At 54.0% G+C, this 17,406-nt stretch overlaps 1 protein-coding gene across 1 annotated transcript in view; it reads left to right on the forward strand.

Annotated features, from left to right (window-relative positions):
- The first annotated feature begins 8,957 nt into the window (after window positions 1-8,957).
- The window catches only part of TBC1D24 (TBC1 domain family member 24), a 62,079-nt gene continuing 53,630 nt past the window's right edge, over window positions 8,958-17,406 (forward strand). Inside the window, exon 1 of the mRNA XM_065412024.1 lies at window positions 8,958-9,009. The gene's annotated coding sequence lies outside the window, so the exon portion shown is untranslated. The remainder of the gene's footprint in view (window positions 9,010-17,406) is intronic.

Consider the following 17,406-nt stretch of genomic DNA (forward strand, 5'->3'; position numbering starts at 1 on the left):
TTCCTGCTCTTGTCCCTCCCTCCCAGCACGCTGCCAAACAGCTGTTTGGTGGTGGCCAGGGGGAAGCACTGGGAGGTAGGCGGAAGAGCAGGGACACGGCGCACTCGGGGGGGGAGAGGAGGAGGTGGGACGGGGGTGTGAGGGGAGCTTGGCTGCCAGTGGGTGCAGAGCACCCACTAATTTTTCCCCATGGGTGCTCCAGCCCTGGAGCATCCATGGAATCAGCACCTATGTCAGAGGGGGTTCCCCTGAAGAAGCCAGCATGTCCCTGCAGTTCCTAGGCAGAGAGGCCAGGGGCTCCGCGTGCCACCCCTGCAGCTCCCATTGGCTGCGGTTCCCAGTCAATGGGAGCTGCGGCGCTGGAGCTTGTGGCGGGGGGTAGCGCGCAGAGCCCCCCTGGCCTTCCCTCCCTCTAGGAGCTGCAGGGACACGTGGAGCTGGGTAGGGAGACTTCCAGCCCCGCCAACCTTTCCCCCTTCCGCAGCGCCAGTGGGGATCCCGGGCTGCACGCCGCCACCTGGTCCCCCGTCCCACCACCAGCAGGGGTCCTTGGTCACACACCACTGCTCACCCCACCCAGCACTACTGGGGGTCCCCGGCTGCACGCTGCTGCCCGCCTCCCCGCCAGAGCATCCGTGCCCCCCCCAACCCAAGTTTTAGTTAGGGGTATAAAATACAAGTCATGGAAAGGTCATGGGTTGTGAATTTTTGTTAACTGTCTGTGACCTGTCCATGACTTTTACTAAAAATACCCATGACTAAAACATAGCCTTAATCATAATGCCTAGCTGTAGTCTTATTGGAAACCCAGGAGGTGGGCAGGCTGCTAAATCTTCCGCCGCGCCCCCGGACGGAGCCCAGCAGGAGGCGTCAGCCATGGCAGCAGATGGAGGCAATCCTGCCCCCCTTGTCGAGGCCCCCTCTGAGGGGGCCTCTGTGGAAGTTCCCATGGCCTCTATGCCACCTGTGCCCGGCACCGATACTGGGGCAATTGTTGCCTCTGTGACTGGTAGGGAGGACTCTCGGGCCGCGGGGACTGAATTCACCTCAATATTTGACGAGATCGAGGCCCTGGGTCTGACCCCTGTCACCCAGGGGGAGGATGACCCCCCACCAGCGGGCCTCGATCTGGGTGGTGGCTTAGCCCCTCCTCCTCCCTGCCTCTCATCCCATGCTGTAGCCCCTGCTCTTGTCCTTGGGGCGCCCCTTGCCCTACCTATCAGCCCGGCCGTGGATACCACCCCATGTGAGGCTGCTGAGCCCCTCGGGGCGACGGCCAATGTGGCTGGGCCCTGAGCCTGTGAGCGCACCCTCTCCCACCTGGACGGAGCGGTTAGCCTCCCCTCCAGAGGGAGGCCCCCCTGACGACTCCATCATGCTGGATGCCGTGGCTGCGGGCGACACACTTGCAGTGACGCCTGTGCCCAGCATCGGCAAAGGTCCCCCTCCTGCCCTGAGTCCTGGTCGAGAGGAGCCGCACCCCAGCAGCTCAGCAGCTGGGGACCCTGGATCTTTCTCTGTCCCCGTTCCCATTCCAATCCCTGTCCCTGATCCTGTTCCTGTCCCCTCTCCTGCCCCTGCCGCAGTCCCAGTTCCCAAACCCGCTCCAGTCCCTGCCCCTGATCCCGTTCCCGCCCCTCCTCCTGACCCTGTTCCTGCCCCCAAAGCATTGCCTGTCCCTCTCCCCTCCACCTCCCATTCTATTGCAGCCTCCGAGGTTGTCTCGTTCCCGCTACCCACAGACAACCCTCAGGGGGCGGTTTTCGTGTCTCCCCTTCCCGACGTTATGGGGGCTGCACTATTCCCTCCGCCGCCCCCTTCCTTGCCGGGGATGGAGACGGGCTGCCCAGCGCAGCAGACCTGGGGCTCGGCCCCTTGTTTGTCCGTCTCCGCAAGGATCTCTCGGGGGCCCCACCGGAGGACAGCAGTGGATTGGCTGCTGCGTCCCCCTCTGCCCTGAGGGATGAGCTGCGCCGTTTCCTGAAGGACACCCGTGGCTCAAAGGGCAAGATGCAGCTCGCCCTCCAGCGCTGGGGGGACTTCCATCACGTCCTCCGGGCCATGAGGGCCCTTTTGGGGGAGGAGAAAGGGATCGGGAGGCAGGACATCGCGGCCTACCGGCGAGCCCGCAACTTCCACAACTCCTCATGACCTTTGGGATTGAACATGGTTTGTTGCAGGGCCCGCTAGAGGCTGTCGATCACCCTGCCCATGAGGATCCGCCCCAGCCCTCCTTATGAAAGCCGTCATCTTTGCCACGTTAAACACCCGGGGTAGGGTGGGTCTCTGCATGAGCCAGGTGCTCTCCTTCCTTCGGGAGGGGGGGTACTCTGTGATTTTCCTGCAGGAAACCCATACAGCTCCAGCTGTCGAGGCTAGCTGGCGGCTGGAGTGGGGGGACGGGGTATATTTTAGCCACCTCAGCCAGCGCCTGCTCGGTCGGGGTGGCCACCCTGTTCTCCCCCGAGCTACGGCCCACGGTGCTGGGGGTCGCTGAGGTCGTGCCGGGCCACCTGCTGCATGTCCAGGCCTGTGTGGAGGGGCTGACATTAAACCTGGTCAACGTCTACGCCCTGAACACGGGCCTGGAACGAGTGCATTTCTATCGGCAGGCGTCGGCCTTCCTCGGCACCTTGGATCCTCGCGAGTGCCTGGTCGTGGGCGGGGACATCAACACCACCCTCGAGGACCGGGACCGCTCAGGAGTCGAGAAATCCCAGGCGACCGTGGGCATCCTCAGGGAGATCGTGGACCATCACTCCCTGGTGGACGTCTGGCGCGACCACCACCCGGACGACGATACCACCTTCCCCTATGTCCGGGTGGAGGACCATCGGTCGCGCCGTTCCCGGTTGGACCGAATTTATTTGTCACGTTTCCATCTGGCGCGGGCCCACGCCTCCGGTATCCGGCCGGCCCCATTCACGGATCACCATTTGGTGACCGTGACGGCCTCTCTCAGTTCAGAGAGGCCGGGGCCGGCTTATTGGCATTTTAATAACAGCTTGCTGGAGGACGTGGGCTTCGTGGCGTCCTTCCGGGAATTCTGGCTGGCCTGGCGGGGGCAGCGGTGCGCCTTTCCCTCGGCACGGCAGTGGTGGGATGTGGGGAAGGTCCGCGCGCGGCTCTTCTGCCGAGATTACACCCGGGGTGCCAGCCGGCGGAGGGATGCGGTGATAGGGCAGTTGGAGCGGGAGGTCTTAGAGCTAGAGGCGCGTCTGGCCTCCGGCCCCGAGGATCCACCCCTCTGCGCAGCGTACCAGGAGACGTGGGAGGAGCTCCGGGCCCTGGAAGACCATCAGGCCCGGGCGCCTTCGTTCGATCCCACATCCGTCTCCTTCGGGAGATGGATCGTGGCTCCCGCTTCTTCTACGCCCTGGAGAAAAAGAGGGGGGCCAAAAAGCACGTCACCTGCCTCCTGGCGGAGGACGGCACCCCCCTCATGGATCCAGAGGAGATGCGTGGAAGGGCCAGGGCCTTCTACACTGGTCTTTTCTCCCCGGATCCGACCGACGCCGAAGCCCGCAAGGTGCTCTGGACCGACCTCCCGACGGTCAGCGCGGGCGACCGAGACAAGCTGGAGCTGCCTCTCTCTCTGGCCAAGTTCTCGGAAGCCCTCCATCTCATGCCCACCAACAAATCTTTGGTCATGGACGGGCTGACTGTGGAGTTTTACCGCGTGTTCTGGGACGTCCTCGGCCCAGACCTCGTCACCGTCTGGGCCGAGTCCTTGAAAAGCGAGGCCCTCCCTCTCTCGTGCAGGCGAGCTGTACTCGCCCTGTTGCCGAAGAAGGGGGACCTCCGCGACTTACGGAACTGGCGTCCCGTCTCGCTCCTCAGCACAGACTACAAGGTCATAGCAAAGGCCATCTTGCTGCGGCTGGGGTCCGTGCTGGCGGACGTGGTCCATCCCGACCAGACCTACACCGTCCCGGGCCGGACCATCTTTAATAATCTGTACTTGGTCTGGGACCTATTAGAGCTGGGGCGTAGGGATGGTCTGTCGTTCGCCCTCCTGTCCCTGGACCAGGAGAAGGCGTTCGACAGGGTGGACCATGGGTATCTCCTGGGCACTCTGCGGGCGTTCGGCTTCGGGCCCCAGTTTGTGGGTTTTCTCCAGGTGCTGTACGCTGAGGCGGAGTGTCTGGTCAGGCTCAACTGGACCCTGACCGAGCCGGTCAGCTTCGGGCGGGGAGTACGGCAGGGGTGCCCCCTCTCGGGCCAGCTGTACGCTCTGGCGATCGAGCCCTTCCTCTGCCTCCTCCGTCGGAGGATGGCGGGGTTGGTGCTTCGGGAGCCGGAACTGCAGCTGGTCCTGCTCCTCGTGGTCCAGGACCCGGGCGACCTGGTGCGGGTGGAGGCCTGCCAGGCCGTTTATTCGGCGGCCTCCTCCGCCCGGGTCAACTGGGTCAAGAGCTCTGGCCTGGTGGTTGGGGACGGGTGGCAGGCGAGCTCCCTCCTACCCACGCTCCAAGCCATCCAGTGGAGCACGGGTCCGCTGCTCTATCTTGGCATTTATCTTTCCGCCACGCATCCTTCTCCACCGGAGAACTGGCAGGATTTAGAGGTCAGGGTGGGTGAGCAGCTGCGGAGATGGACAGGACTGCTCCGGTATCTCTCCCTGCGAGGGAGGGCGCTGGTGCTGAACCAGCTCGTCCTGTCCATGCTCTGGCACTGGCTCAACACCCTCAGCCCGGCCCCGGGGATCCTGGCCAGGCTCCAGAGGACAGCCCTGAAGTTTTTCTGGCCAGGACTGCACTGGGTCTCTGCGGGGGTTCTGAGTCTTCCCCTGGAGGAGGGAGGACAGGGCCTGGTTTGCCTTCGTAGCCAGGTCCATGTCTTCCGCCTCCAGGCCCTGCAGAGACTCCTTTATGGTGCAGGTAGTCCGGCGTGCAGCACGTTGGTGCACGCCTTCCTCCGCCACCTCCAAGAGCTCCGATATGACCAGCAGCTCTTTTTTCTCCACCCGAGGGGTCTTCCGCGAGACCGCTCAGAGCTGCCGGTCTTCTACCAGGACCTCCTCCAGACCTGGAAGCTCTTTTCAGCGACCAGGTCCTTTGTGGCCACCGAGGGGGTGGACCTCCTCGCGGACCCCCTGGTACACAACCCTGATCTACGTGTGCAGGTGGTGGAGTTTCCCTCGGTGCGCCAGAGGTTGGTCCTGGCAGAAACCACTAGGGTCGGAGACCTCCTGGACTACGATGGGGGGACTGGGTGGATCCCCATGTGCTCGGTCGGCGCATGGGGCTCTCCAGCTTTCCGACCCCCCTGCGCGTACTGCAGGAGGTGGAGCCCACCTTGTCATCCGTCTCTCTCGTCTTCCTGCAGCGGGCCCTGCAAGAGGGCGCTCCCCGCCCACCCCTAACCCCGGGCCCTCCAGACATTTTTATTCAACCCCTGTTCCGCGAGCCCCCCTGGCCTCCCCGTTCCCACACCCCGAGCCGGTTGCACACCCTGCAGCCGGTCTGGTTCCAAACCGCACCTAGAGACCAACTGTACACGCTCGTGCTCCACACACTGCATTTCCTCATCCTCATGTCCTGCCCCGACACCAAATGGCGGGACTATCTTCCACCTAAAGAGGGTGAGGAGCCCCGGTGGGCCAGCCTTTATTCCACCTTGATCCCACGGCCCGCCAGGGACATCAGTTGGCGGCTCCTTCACGGAGCCATGAGCACGGGCGTGTACCTGGCGCGGTTCACACCCGTACCCGAGGCCTGCCCCTTTTGCAGCGTGAGGGAGAACCTGGCACATCCCTATCTTGAATGCACCAGGTTGCAGCCCCTATTCTGGCTCCTCCAGAACCTCTTGTTGAGGTTCTGGCTGCACTTTTCCCCGCATCTGTTCCTTTTTGCACACCCCATCCGTGGCCCCACGAAGTCGTGAGACCTCCTCATCAACCTCCTCCTGGCCCTGGCCAAACTCTCCATCTACACTACCAGGAGGAGGATGCTGGATGAGGGGGTGCTCTGCGACTGTGGGGCCTATTTCCGTTCCTCCCTAGTTTCACGCATCCGGGCAGAGTTCTACTGGCCAGCGTCCACTGGCTCCCTCAACACCTTTGAGGAGCGCAAGGAGCAGTGGGCGCTGTCCGGGGTTCTCTGCTCGGTGTCCCCATCCGGTACCCTCATTTTGAACTTATGACCTTCACCTCAGTCCCTGTTTTTCTCATTTGTTGTCCCCCGTACTCATTTGGTCCCTGGGTCCAGTGGTCCCTCACGCTAGTTTGGGGCGGGACAGGTAACAAATACTGAAGGGCTAGGGCAGGGCAGGCAAACCAACAGAAAGGGAAACCCCTAGAGGGTCAAAGGAGGAGGCGGGCAGGGCAGGCTGCAGGGGGGAGGGGCAAACACAGGGGGGCCAGGGGGCACAGCAAGGAGGGGGCCCCACCAGCCAAACGCAGCTGGGGGGGATAGGGTAAGTCCAAGGTGGGGAGGTACGTGCGCCCACGTGCGCTTGTGTAGCTCAGTCCTTGCTGCTCACTGCTGCAAACAGTCCCAGGTGGTGAAAGGTAGGGAACAAACAGCCCCGTTGAGGGGCAAAGAGCAGGTCCAGCTGGTACGTGGGGTGGTGGAGGGGGTGGCAGTGGGGGTGGTGGTAGGGGGGGAGCAGATGGGTTAGGGGGAGGGCTCCGCGCCTCTCCCCCGTGCTCCCCTCAACAGCAATAGGAGTCACCACCACCCCAGGAGCAGAGATGGTAAAAGTCACTCCGTTTGTAAACAAACCCCCTCCACAATGTCCCTTAGTAGGAATCCTCTCTTCTTTCTCCTCAACAGCAGCGAGCAGCAGTCAACCGGCCAGGCAGGAGGGACCCCTAGGTGGTGGTGGGGCCCGTGCTTCTCCCTCCAGAGGCAGGGGGGCAGGCCGGCAAGGCCCCCCCCCCACTCAGCAACAGCAATGGTAGTCCAGGGAGGGAGATTCCAGGAAGCAGAAGCAGCCCAGGAAGGGAGGGAGAGCTCCAGCTAGCAGGACAGCAGCAGCCCAGGAAAGGAGGGAGAGCTCCAGCCAGCAAGGCAGCCCAAGCTAGGCTGATTGGGGAAGCAGCCAGGTGTGGCCAGCTCAATTAGGGCCCAGCTGGCCCTGATAAGAGGGCTGTGAGCCAAGAGCTGAGGAGTCTCTCTCTCCAGCCTTGGACGGAGAAGGACTTGGCTGCCTGGGAACTCAGGAAACAGGGAATGGAGCATGGCTGGGGAAAGGCAAGAGGAGCTGGGGAGCAGGGCCGGCTTTAGCAGGTGCGGGGCCCCATGCCAGGACACGAATTGTCTCATGCCCCGCCCTGCCCCATTGGATCCCTCCCCAAATCCCCGCCCTGGCCCCGCCCTCAGCCCTGCCCCCTCACTGCCCCATTGGATCCCTCCCCAAATCCCCGCGTCTTCCCCAAGCACGCTGCATTCCTCCTCCTCACCCCTCCCTCCCAGGCTTGCACTGATGAGCTGTATGGCGGCGCAAGCGCTGGAGGGAAGGGGGAGAAGCAGGACGCAGCCTTTTTTTTTTTTTTTCACTCCGCCGGCAGCCCCGGACGTTGTGGGGCCCTCTTAGGCACGGGGCCCCATTCCGGGGAATCGGCTTAAATCCCCAGGCTGTGGGCCTTGCTAAAAGGCCAAAACAGGTGCTGGGGTTGCAGAGGCTGCAGCCTGGGATTAGGCAGAGGCAGTTGGTCCGACCCCCTTGACAATGATGAGTAGTCTTTTACAGAGTGCAGTTTACCCCAGTGAGAGGGGGCTAGATGATGACTGGCAGTAGCCACTGAGGCAAGGCAGGTTTAGAGGGTTGGGGGTTCCCTTGGGAGGGGAGACCCAGAGCAAGGGGGTACTGCTGGGGCAAAACCCTGAGGTAAAGGGCACCGGGAGGGACACGGGGCCAGTGGCAGGTGAGACACCAGCCTGCAGAGGGGGCTCCATATGCTGGAAAAGAGCTAATTCCCAGATGACCAACAGGAGGCGCTGCGCCAGTGGTTCTTTGACCAAATTTACTACACTAGCTCCCATATAGCTCTTTTCGTCAGCTCTCAAAGCACTTCACAACCTTTATTTTATTTATGCTCACGACATCCCTGTGAAGTAAGGCACTGCTATTATCTCTATTTATAAGATCAGGAAATGAGGCCCAGAAAGGCTAATTGACTTACCCATTGTCATGTAAGAAGTCTGTGGCAGAGCAAGTGCTAGGCTACTGCCCTAACCACTGGACCTTGGTAAATAGCACAATCTCCATTTTACAGATGGGGAAACTGGGGCACAGAGTTATCAGATGATTTACCAGAACTCACATAGCGAATCAGTGGCCCAGCCATGAACAAAACCAGAAATTTCTGATTTCCAGCCTGTGCCCTGGCCACTTTGCACAGTATCCAGTGAGCTCCTTACAGCCCCACTCCAAGATGCGGCCTCTTCTGTGTCCTTAACGGTAAGGAGCATGGATGGAGCCAGCAGCTGAGACAAGTGGCCCATCAAGCCAGAACTCTGCCTCTTGCCGCATGCAAAACCTAATGCCTCAGAGGAAGCCAAGCACCCCCACAACGCACTGGGTCTGTGCTGCCCCCTGGCGCCAACCTCTCGCTTCGCAGTGAAGCACGTTTTGTCCAGCTCCACGCGTGACATTTCTCCCGCCCCAGGGCCCTTGGAGCTGGGAGGGCAGCACTAGCCCAACCCCTGAGGCTGAGGGCCCTAGGTGAGCGTGGGTGGTCGGTGTGGGCGGGGTCAGGGGGCCCCTGTCTGTGTATAATACTAGGCTCACACTGGCTCCTCCCTGCCAAACGGCAGGGAGCGAAGCTCCCGCTGCTATTGCGCATAGACAAAATATTCCTAGCGGTGGCCTGTCCAAGGCGGAGGCAAAGCAGTCCATCTCCTTGCGCATGCGCCTACCCCATCGTCTCGCGGTTGGAAGGCGATCGTGTCTGGCTCCTGCGCCTTGGCTCTGAGTGGGAGTTTGCGTGTGCGCCTGCGCCGGCCTGTCAGGCTCGGGGAGCGGCTGATACCCGATCGGGCGGCGGAGACGGCGCCGGGCCGGGTAAGGGAGCGTGGCGGGGCTCAGCCTCCAGAAAGAGTTAGGGAGCGGGCCTGGGGGGCGGCTAGCCACGCCCGGCCCAGGCTGCGGGGGTGCCATGGAGGGCTGTGAATGTGATGGGGGTGGGGGAAGAGTGGGGTGTAGCATTGGGGGCTATGGGGCAGTATGGAGGACTATGATGGGGATGGGGGAACAGTGGGGTGCACCGTTGGCGACTATGGGGCAGTATGGAGGACTATGATGGGGATGGGGGAACAGTGGGGCACAGCACTGGGGGCTATGGGGTACCATGGGGGCTGTGATGGGGTGGGGGAGCAATGGGGTGCACTGTTGGGGACTATGGGGGTGGGGGAGCAGTGGAGCAGGTGATGGGGTGGAGTTGGAGCATAGGGGAGCAGTGGGGTGCACCTTGGGGTTGATGGTGTGGGGTGTAGTATTAAGGAGTAGGAGAGATGTGACATGGGTGTGATGGGGTTGGGGGTGCTGTATGGGGTAGGGGTGCACACTTGGGGGAGCAGTGAAGTTCATTATGGGAGTTGGAGTACAGCTTGGGGTGTGTGAGCAGACTGGGGGTACATCTAAGTGCACAGGGGTTGGAGTGTAGCAGTGGGGTTCAGTGGGTCTAGAGGTGCTGCTTGGGATGGCCGTGTGTCTAGTGACATAGTATACAGGGGTCACAGGAAGATGGGGAATGGTATTCTGAAAAGTGGGATGCACTCAGCTATTGCAGAGAGTGGAAGGGGACTGAAGAAAGGCCTTTAATCTCAGATAGTGGGAGGAGGGGCTGGAGGTTTTAGTTGGGCAAGGGGTGGGGAAACTTTGAGTAGCTGGGGAAGATGGGGAAGGTTGGGGAGCCTCTGTGGTATCTGGAAAATGTAGGCTCAGGCATTGCTGGCTGCTGCCTCTATCAATTGGCATGGATGTTGACACCATAAGCAATTTGAATTGTTAGTGGTTACTGAGTTGTTTTGGAAACACAAGTGACAAGCATGGATTTAAATTTGAAATACCGATCTGTTTGTTTTTTTTATTCACGTAATGTGGGGTTTAATGCAGCAGACTGTTTGCTGATAGATTAAAATTTCCATTATCCTGTAGATTATGGGAACTGCTTGTGTAAACAACATTGAAGTGTGCTTGTTATTTTTTAACATATTTGTTTTAAATCCAGTGAAAACTCCACATTGATTCTGCAACAGTGCACGCAAAGTGGGAATAAAAATAATCCCAGGCTCCAAAAATTAACCTGAAAACCTCTAACTTCAGATGGTAGGTTTGAAGTTTATGGGTTTGATTCCTACCTCCTCAGTTATAACAAAGTGTCTTCAAAACACCATGTGAGTTTATATTTAATAGAGGCTGATGCAAATCATGAGTTACCAATTAAGTATTGGCGGTGATATTTCAGGACTGTTTTACTGATAAACATTTTGCACAATATCTGGTTGTGTGTAAGGGTTAGTTGCTCCTTTTCTGCCACCAAAAGGCTAGCTGTGGTCGTCTCCCAGACGCACAGCATATTTCAATAACACACAGATAGCAAAACTTCATAACTTCAAATACAATGGTAACATATAATTCAATAGGATAGTAACGTTCAACAGATCATGACCTCTCAAATGGTACCTGCACAAAGCATATCATAATCATATCACAGTGGTGAATATGGCGTTGCAGGGTGCTATTTGAGGTACAGAGTGTCACACTGGTTCACAACCAAAGGCAGAAAACTAACAAACTAAAAAAAAATAAAAAATCACAAGCTTTAGGAAATGTTAAAGTTTCCCAAATACCGAACATTTGAAGTAAATAACTTGCAGAAATTAGTGCCCTGAAGGAAGACAAAGAGCAGTTTATTCTCCATATGCAACCCTGTGCTATGACTGCAAGGCAGGGATCCTTTCATTCCTTTCGGCAGGTGAAATCCTAAATTTCCAAAGTCAGGCCTAGCGGGATTTTCATTCACCGAGATCTTACTTTACTGGTAAGTTCCATTATAATGTCCTGATCCATTTGCCCAACAGTTTCCCACCTTCTTGGTGGTGGTACATTCACAGTTTGAATAAGGAATTGCTAGTCTACAGTCATGCAATATTTTTGGACTTGCCTGAACTGATCATATGACCACACTAATATAAAAATGGATGTGGCTGATTGTGTTATATTAATGATGGACTTGCTTGGATCATGTGTATTGATCAAAGCATGTGCTGGTGATGTCCAGCCGTGGAGTTAACTAATGTTTTGAATTACTTGCTCAGACACATGAGGGCTATCTGCAGGTTTCATGCTCTTGGACTTTGCAATTCCTTGTTTGTTGTTCTTCTGGCTCTCTGCTGCTTAAACCAATAGGCATAATTGCTGAGTTGTCCCAGGGTAGTTAGAAAGATAGCTGAGCTCTAGAAACATGCTGGAAAATGCTCATCACCATTCAGAACTACTATCCTAGGAAGAAGAGATTTCGTAGACTAAAACAATAGTGTGGTGGATCATCCTGTTACTGGGTTTCCTAGAAAACACACAAACTGAAGAAAGATTTAACTCATCGGCTGTAGATATCTGCTCTGATAGTCTCTTGCCTCATCAGTTCCCACTAAAGCAGGTCTTTGTGGTGTTTCTGAAGAAGGGTTTCTTTGTTTCTCAACCCATCAGACTTTAGATTGGACATAGCTGAATATGGGTACAGCAGGGTTGTCGTTAGTGCTAGCTTTCTATACACTGCACGGGGTGCCAGGAGTGGTACATCAAGCTACAGCAGATTTGCTGATCTGAAGCCACATAGCAGAGTCTAGTACACATTTCTTCTGGTTTCAGGAACTGGTAGCACAAAATCTAAAAAGAGAAATATTACAAACTTCAGAGCCAGTTTTCTAGAGTATCTGTCACCTATGAAAAAAATTCTTCTCTATGCAATCTCAAGTGTGGAAGAAAGATGTCCTCACATTGCCTGTAAGCTTTATATGTAATGTTATGGGTTCTACAAAGTTGCTGTCAATAGTAAGGCCAAAATTCTGAATAGGAAAGAAGAGTCCAGGGATGGTCTATAATAAGAGGACATCAGCTAAAGCTGCATTATTTAGATACCACAAATTGCACCATATAAGTATTGCACCGTGATACGTATGATGAACGTGCTCATATGAATAACAAGATGAGCTACTTATTTCAATGTAAGCGATAGGAAGAGCAAGTCCATAACTACAATACTGTATTTATGGGAATTTCACATTTTCTCATTCATGCTTTCATATACTTCAAGTGCAATTATTCTGGGTAGCAATTATTCTTTATAGGTGATTGAAGCCAGGAGGTGCAGGTATTTGGTATAAACCACACCTTTTAAAACTGTATATTTAGTGTTTAACAGTGCCAGTTACACAGTCTTTGAACCAGGTCCCCCATCCACTTATTTGGTACTTCAAACTAGAGACAACATTAGTGGTGAGTTCTCCATGCTACTCAGCAGGGACAAATTTTAGGGGTAAGAAGGTAAGTCAGTCCAATTTTGGTTCAACCCATAGTCTAATAATTTGTGCTGAAAACACTGTTTTCAATCACGAGAGCCATCTGAATATAAGATCACACTGGAGACAAGGCACAGACAGTTTACTTGTAGGTAAATAGTTGAAGTCAACCCCATACTGCCCGCATGGAGTTAACCTTGACTTAAGCAGGCAAGGTCAAAAACTATAGTTCCTCGTCTCCACTAGGTAGCAATCTTGATGTAAAAACTGCACTTTTTTTTTTTTTTTTTTTTTTTGTATTGAGACGTACCCCAGTTTTTCTGAGGGGGCTGCCAACAAAGGTATCATTTGTGGTGAAGGATTTCTGTGTTGAACATTTTGCACTTATGTTTTTCTAAAAGGATTTGCAGCCTTTTTGCTCACACTGTTTTTGAATGTTCCTACTCTCCAGCTTCACCAGTGGGGCAGAACTTTGGAAAGACTAGAGAAGAAAACACTAAAATATGGCAGTTTGTTGCCTGAAAGGTGTTTGTGTGCAATTGTTTGGCAAGCTACTTGAAATTACAATGAAAGGAGGAACAATATATGTGGCTCTTTGCCAGTGCCTGGCTGTCCTCCAAAGTGAAGAGATTATCCTTTGTCGCTTTTTTGGTGACACTTGCTATTGGTAATTAGCTTTTTCAGAAAAGGGATTATTCATTAATTATATGTTATAGATGTCCTCGATAAGGATGCCCTTGTGAGCAACCCAGCAAAGAATCTCATGTTAGGTTTTGTTACTTTGGGGGGTGGGAGGGTGTAACGAAGCGGCCTTTGGCGGGACACTACTGAGAGTATCAATTCAGAACAAATTGCTTAGAGCAGGGCAGTCGCAGCCCAAGGCTGGGGGTCCTTTACTTTAAGGCACACCAAACCAGCCAAACAGAGAGGACTTTGGTTTTACCCCACTGGCTAACCAGAAGTTATACAAGCAATTCCCTCAGATACTCCAGTTCCCTTGTATCACTACCAGCATCACTCTGAATGGGGATGAATGGTTATGAAAATCAATACCCCAGTAAAAGAAAAAAGGTTCTCCCGATCCCAAAGGACCAAGCCCTAGACCCAGGTCAATATTCAAGTCAGATCTTACCCACAAATCACGCTGCTTCCAACCCTTTAGAATCTAACATCTAAAGGTTTATTCATAAAAAGAAAGAAATATAGATGAGAGTTAAAATTGGTTAAATGGCATTAATTACATACAGTAATCGCAAAGTTCTTGGTTCAGGCTTGTAGCGGTGATGGAATAAACTGCTGGCTTAAGTCAAGTCTCTGGAGTACATCCATAGCTTGGATGGGTCATTCAGTCCATTGTTCAAAGCTTCAGTTTGTAGCAAAGTTCCTCCAGAGGTAAGAAGCAGGATTGAAGACAAAATGGAGAAGATGCAGCTGCCTTTTATAGTCTCTTGCCATGTGGCCTGTGCTTCCTTTGTTTCAAACACAAGCTGCCCAGCACATGGCATGAAAGCCTTAGAGTTCTGTCCATAGGCATGTCCCTTAGGGTGACCAGATTAGTAGTATAAAATATCGGGACGGGGGCGGAGCAAAAAAAAGGGGGGGGCGGAGCAAAAAAAGAAAAGAGTTTTAAAGGGGCCTGGGGCATTAGCAGGCCCCGGCCCCGCGCTGCCCTCCCAGCGGAGTCTCCCGCCCCCCGGCCCGCCACGGGCATATGCGGGGCGCGGTGGGTCCAGGCGGGGGCAGCGCGGAGCGGGCAGGAGCCGGGTGGGCGGCAGGGGCCAAATCCCCGCTGCTGCCAGGGAGCCCCGCGCCTCTCCCTCCCGCTCGCGACTGTGGCTCCTTCCCAGCGGGACGCGCCTCCCGCTGCCCCGGCCACATGGGGCGCGCGTCCCCTGCGCCTAGTCTCCCTCCCGCCGGGAAGGAGCAGCTGGACGCGCGCCGCATGTGCGCGGGGCAGGCCGGGGGGCGCGTCCCGCCGGGAAGGAGCCGCAGCCGCGAGCGGGAGGGAGAGGCGCGGGGCTCCCTGGCAGCAGCAGGGATTCGGCCCACGCCCCCGCGCCGCCCACCTGGCCCCTGCCAGCTCCGCGCTGCCCCTGACCGGACCCACCGCGCTGCCCCGCGGGCTGCAGGGCTGGAGCAGCCTCCAGGCTGCGCTCCCGGCCCCGGGTGCAGCAGCCCGGGCAGAAGACCTCTGGCGCGGCGAGGGGGGTTCACAGCTGAGCCCCCTGTCTCCCTCCCTTGCCAGCCCCCCTTTGCCCGCCCGGTGCCCGGGTGCCGGAGCTGACTCACCAGCTCCAGGATCCAGGCACCGCCGCCACCCCCTCCCTCCAGGCTTGCGCCGCCATGCTGCAAGCCTGGGAGGGAGGAGGAATGCTGCGTGGTTGGGGAAGAGGCGGGGCCAGGGCGGGGATTTGGGAAGGGAGCCAATGGGGGAAGGAGGGGGCGGAGCCGGGGCGGGGGGGGGGGCGCGAGCGCCAGAGCGGAGGGCTAAATTTCTTTTTTGTCCAGTGTCCCAACCAAACATTGGTCAGGACGCGGGACAAAGAAGCAAATATCGGGACAATCCTGATAAAATCGGGACGTCTGGTCACCCTAATGTCCCTGCATGCCTTGCTGAGTCATAAGGTGTATCTACTGTCTCTCAATGGGTCAGTTGTATAGCTGATGGTCCTTAATGGGCCATCAAGCAGGCTAGGCAGTGCTGATGCCAAACTATCTGGGGTGTCACCCAGAAGCATAGGACAAGTTTGAAATATGGATAGTATAGAGCCAATACTTTAAATACAAAAATGAAACATGCATCATAGCATTATCATAACCAGCAAATCATAACCTTTTCACAGACACCTTACTTGACCTCCTTTGTACGCGATTTGGTGCCACTACAGGACCTTGGTTGCAACAATGATCTATATGGTCACGGTTCGAGTCAATAACATCAGAGAGGGTGAGAGAGGCGGAAATAGACCTGGTTTTATAAAGAGTTTATATACTGTAATGACAACTTTAATTTTTTAAGTGTGTGCACTCATATATTGCTTTTCCCAAAGAAATCTTGTGGACATTTAGGGCCAAATAAAGAGAACAATTAGGTAGTCTAAATTGACATAGGTATACACTGGTACAACATTATTATTAATGTGGGCACAATGCTAATGCACACAGTGGTGTCTCTAGACATTGTCTACAGGCACACACAACTGAGTCACTTTATCATTTCTTTTCAGATGCCTCTGATTTACCTTAATTGTTTAGTGTTATGATCTCTCCTGGGTTTTAGTAGTGTATTCCCATTATCTATTAATCTTCCCCACTTCCTAAAAATTCTCTACAAGCTTCGACTGATGCTATCAGCTACTGTTGTCTCTATGGTGGTCATAATGAAACTGCTGTTGTCTCTATGCTGGTCATAATCTAAATTTGCAGATAATAGTAAAACATGGTGGCATGAACATCAGTGAGAACAGAAAATAATAGAAAGAGAGAGGAGTTAGATAAAGGACAGGACATGAGATGAGATTCAGCCTAGACAAATGCAAGCAATATATCTTAGGGGAGACTAATCCAAAGTGCAGACAATTTAATAGGAAAGCTTTTCCATTACTAATTTTAAACACAAGACCTAAGGATGATAGTGGAGAGGAAATTGAAGATGAGCTTGCTATACGATACAGCTGTAAAATGGTTCATTTTCATTTCAGGGTGAATATGCCATTGCATCATATAGCCTTGAGCAGACAGTTAAGCTCTACTGCATCTAGAATACAATATTGCTTTCTGGGCATTTGAATATCAGAAAGATGCAGACAAACTAGAGGTGTTTGGGAAAGAACTAAAATTATTTTAAAGATTGAAGATACTGACTGTGGTAAGGAAACATTAAAGCCTGAATAGGTATTGCTTAGCTAATGGAGACATATCTGTCTGGGAACTTGAATATTAACACCAAGGAGGGAAAAGGCAGTTGAGCACGACATAAGGGAGTAAATGTGCAAAATTAAGGAAGGGGAAATTTGGGCTATGGACTAGAAAAAACTTACTGACCTCTATTTTTGGCAGCCTACCAAGGAAAGTTGTGAAAGCCTCATTTCTCTGAGTAGCCTGGAGATTCTCCTTTGTCAAAGGGGGGATGGACTAGATGATTTGAGTATTTTCCACCTTTGATTTTATGCTTAAATATTATTAAATATCACTAAAGAAGTTTTAAAGCATTGACTGTAGGGAATGCTGGTATTCTCTAAATCTCAGTACTTTAACTTAATGGGAGAACTGAAAAGATTGTTGTAATTCACTGATCCCTCTTGGTTTAGTAGACAGTGATTCTATGAATGGAATATTTTCATCTGCTGCTTTTTTATTCATTTCTTGGAGCAGAAAGTTTAGCTTTCCTACTCCCAATGGCTTTCTGAAATTGGAAATAGTCACATAGAAGACAGTATTCTCTACATCTGCAGACAAAAATTGGAAATGCCACCGCAACAAAGTTGGCCTCTAGGTGACTGACCAGCAACTTCCACCAGTTCAGTGGTTCAACTTTGGCATCGAACATGCACATTTGGAATGGTTTAGCTACAGGTGTGAAGTTCATTAACTGTGCTAACCATCCTCAGCAATTAGTAGATGCTGATATTGTAGCAGCATCCATCTATCTCATTAGTAATAGGACTCCTGGCAAGAATAACTCTTGTTTACTGGCAAAATTACAGCTTGAGTCCTCTCCTCTCTGACTGCAGAAGTTATTTTTTGCTTTTTCCTTCCTTTAAAAAAAAAAAAGTTGTTGGTATAAAATGGCTGCCTCATTCTACCTCCGCGGTGGCCACATCTCAGTGTTTGGTGGGTGAACTTTGTGTATTGTTTAGAAAGTGCTTCGCAATCCTTTGTAATGAAGAACAATGCTTGAAAAGCTTGCCCAACACCTGTTAGACAAAGACTAAAC

Source organism: Emys orbicularis, chromosome 10 (assembly GCF_028017835.1).
Source record: "Emys orbicularis isolate rEmyOrb1 chromosome 10, rEmyOrb1.hap1, whole genome shotgun sequence".
Taxonomy (NCBI): domain Eukaryota; kingdom Metazoa; phylum Chordata; order Testudines; family Emydidae; genus Emys; species Emys orbicularis.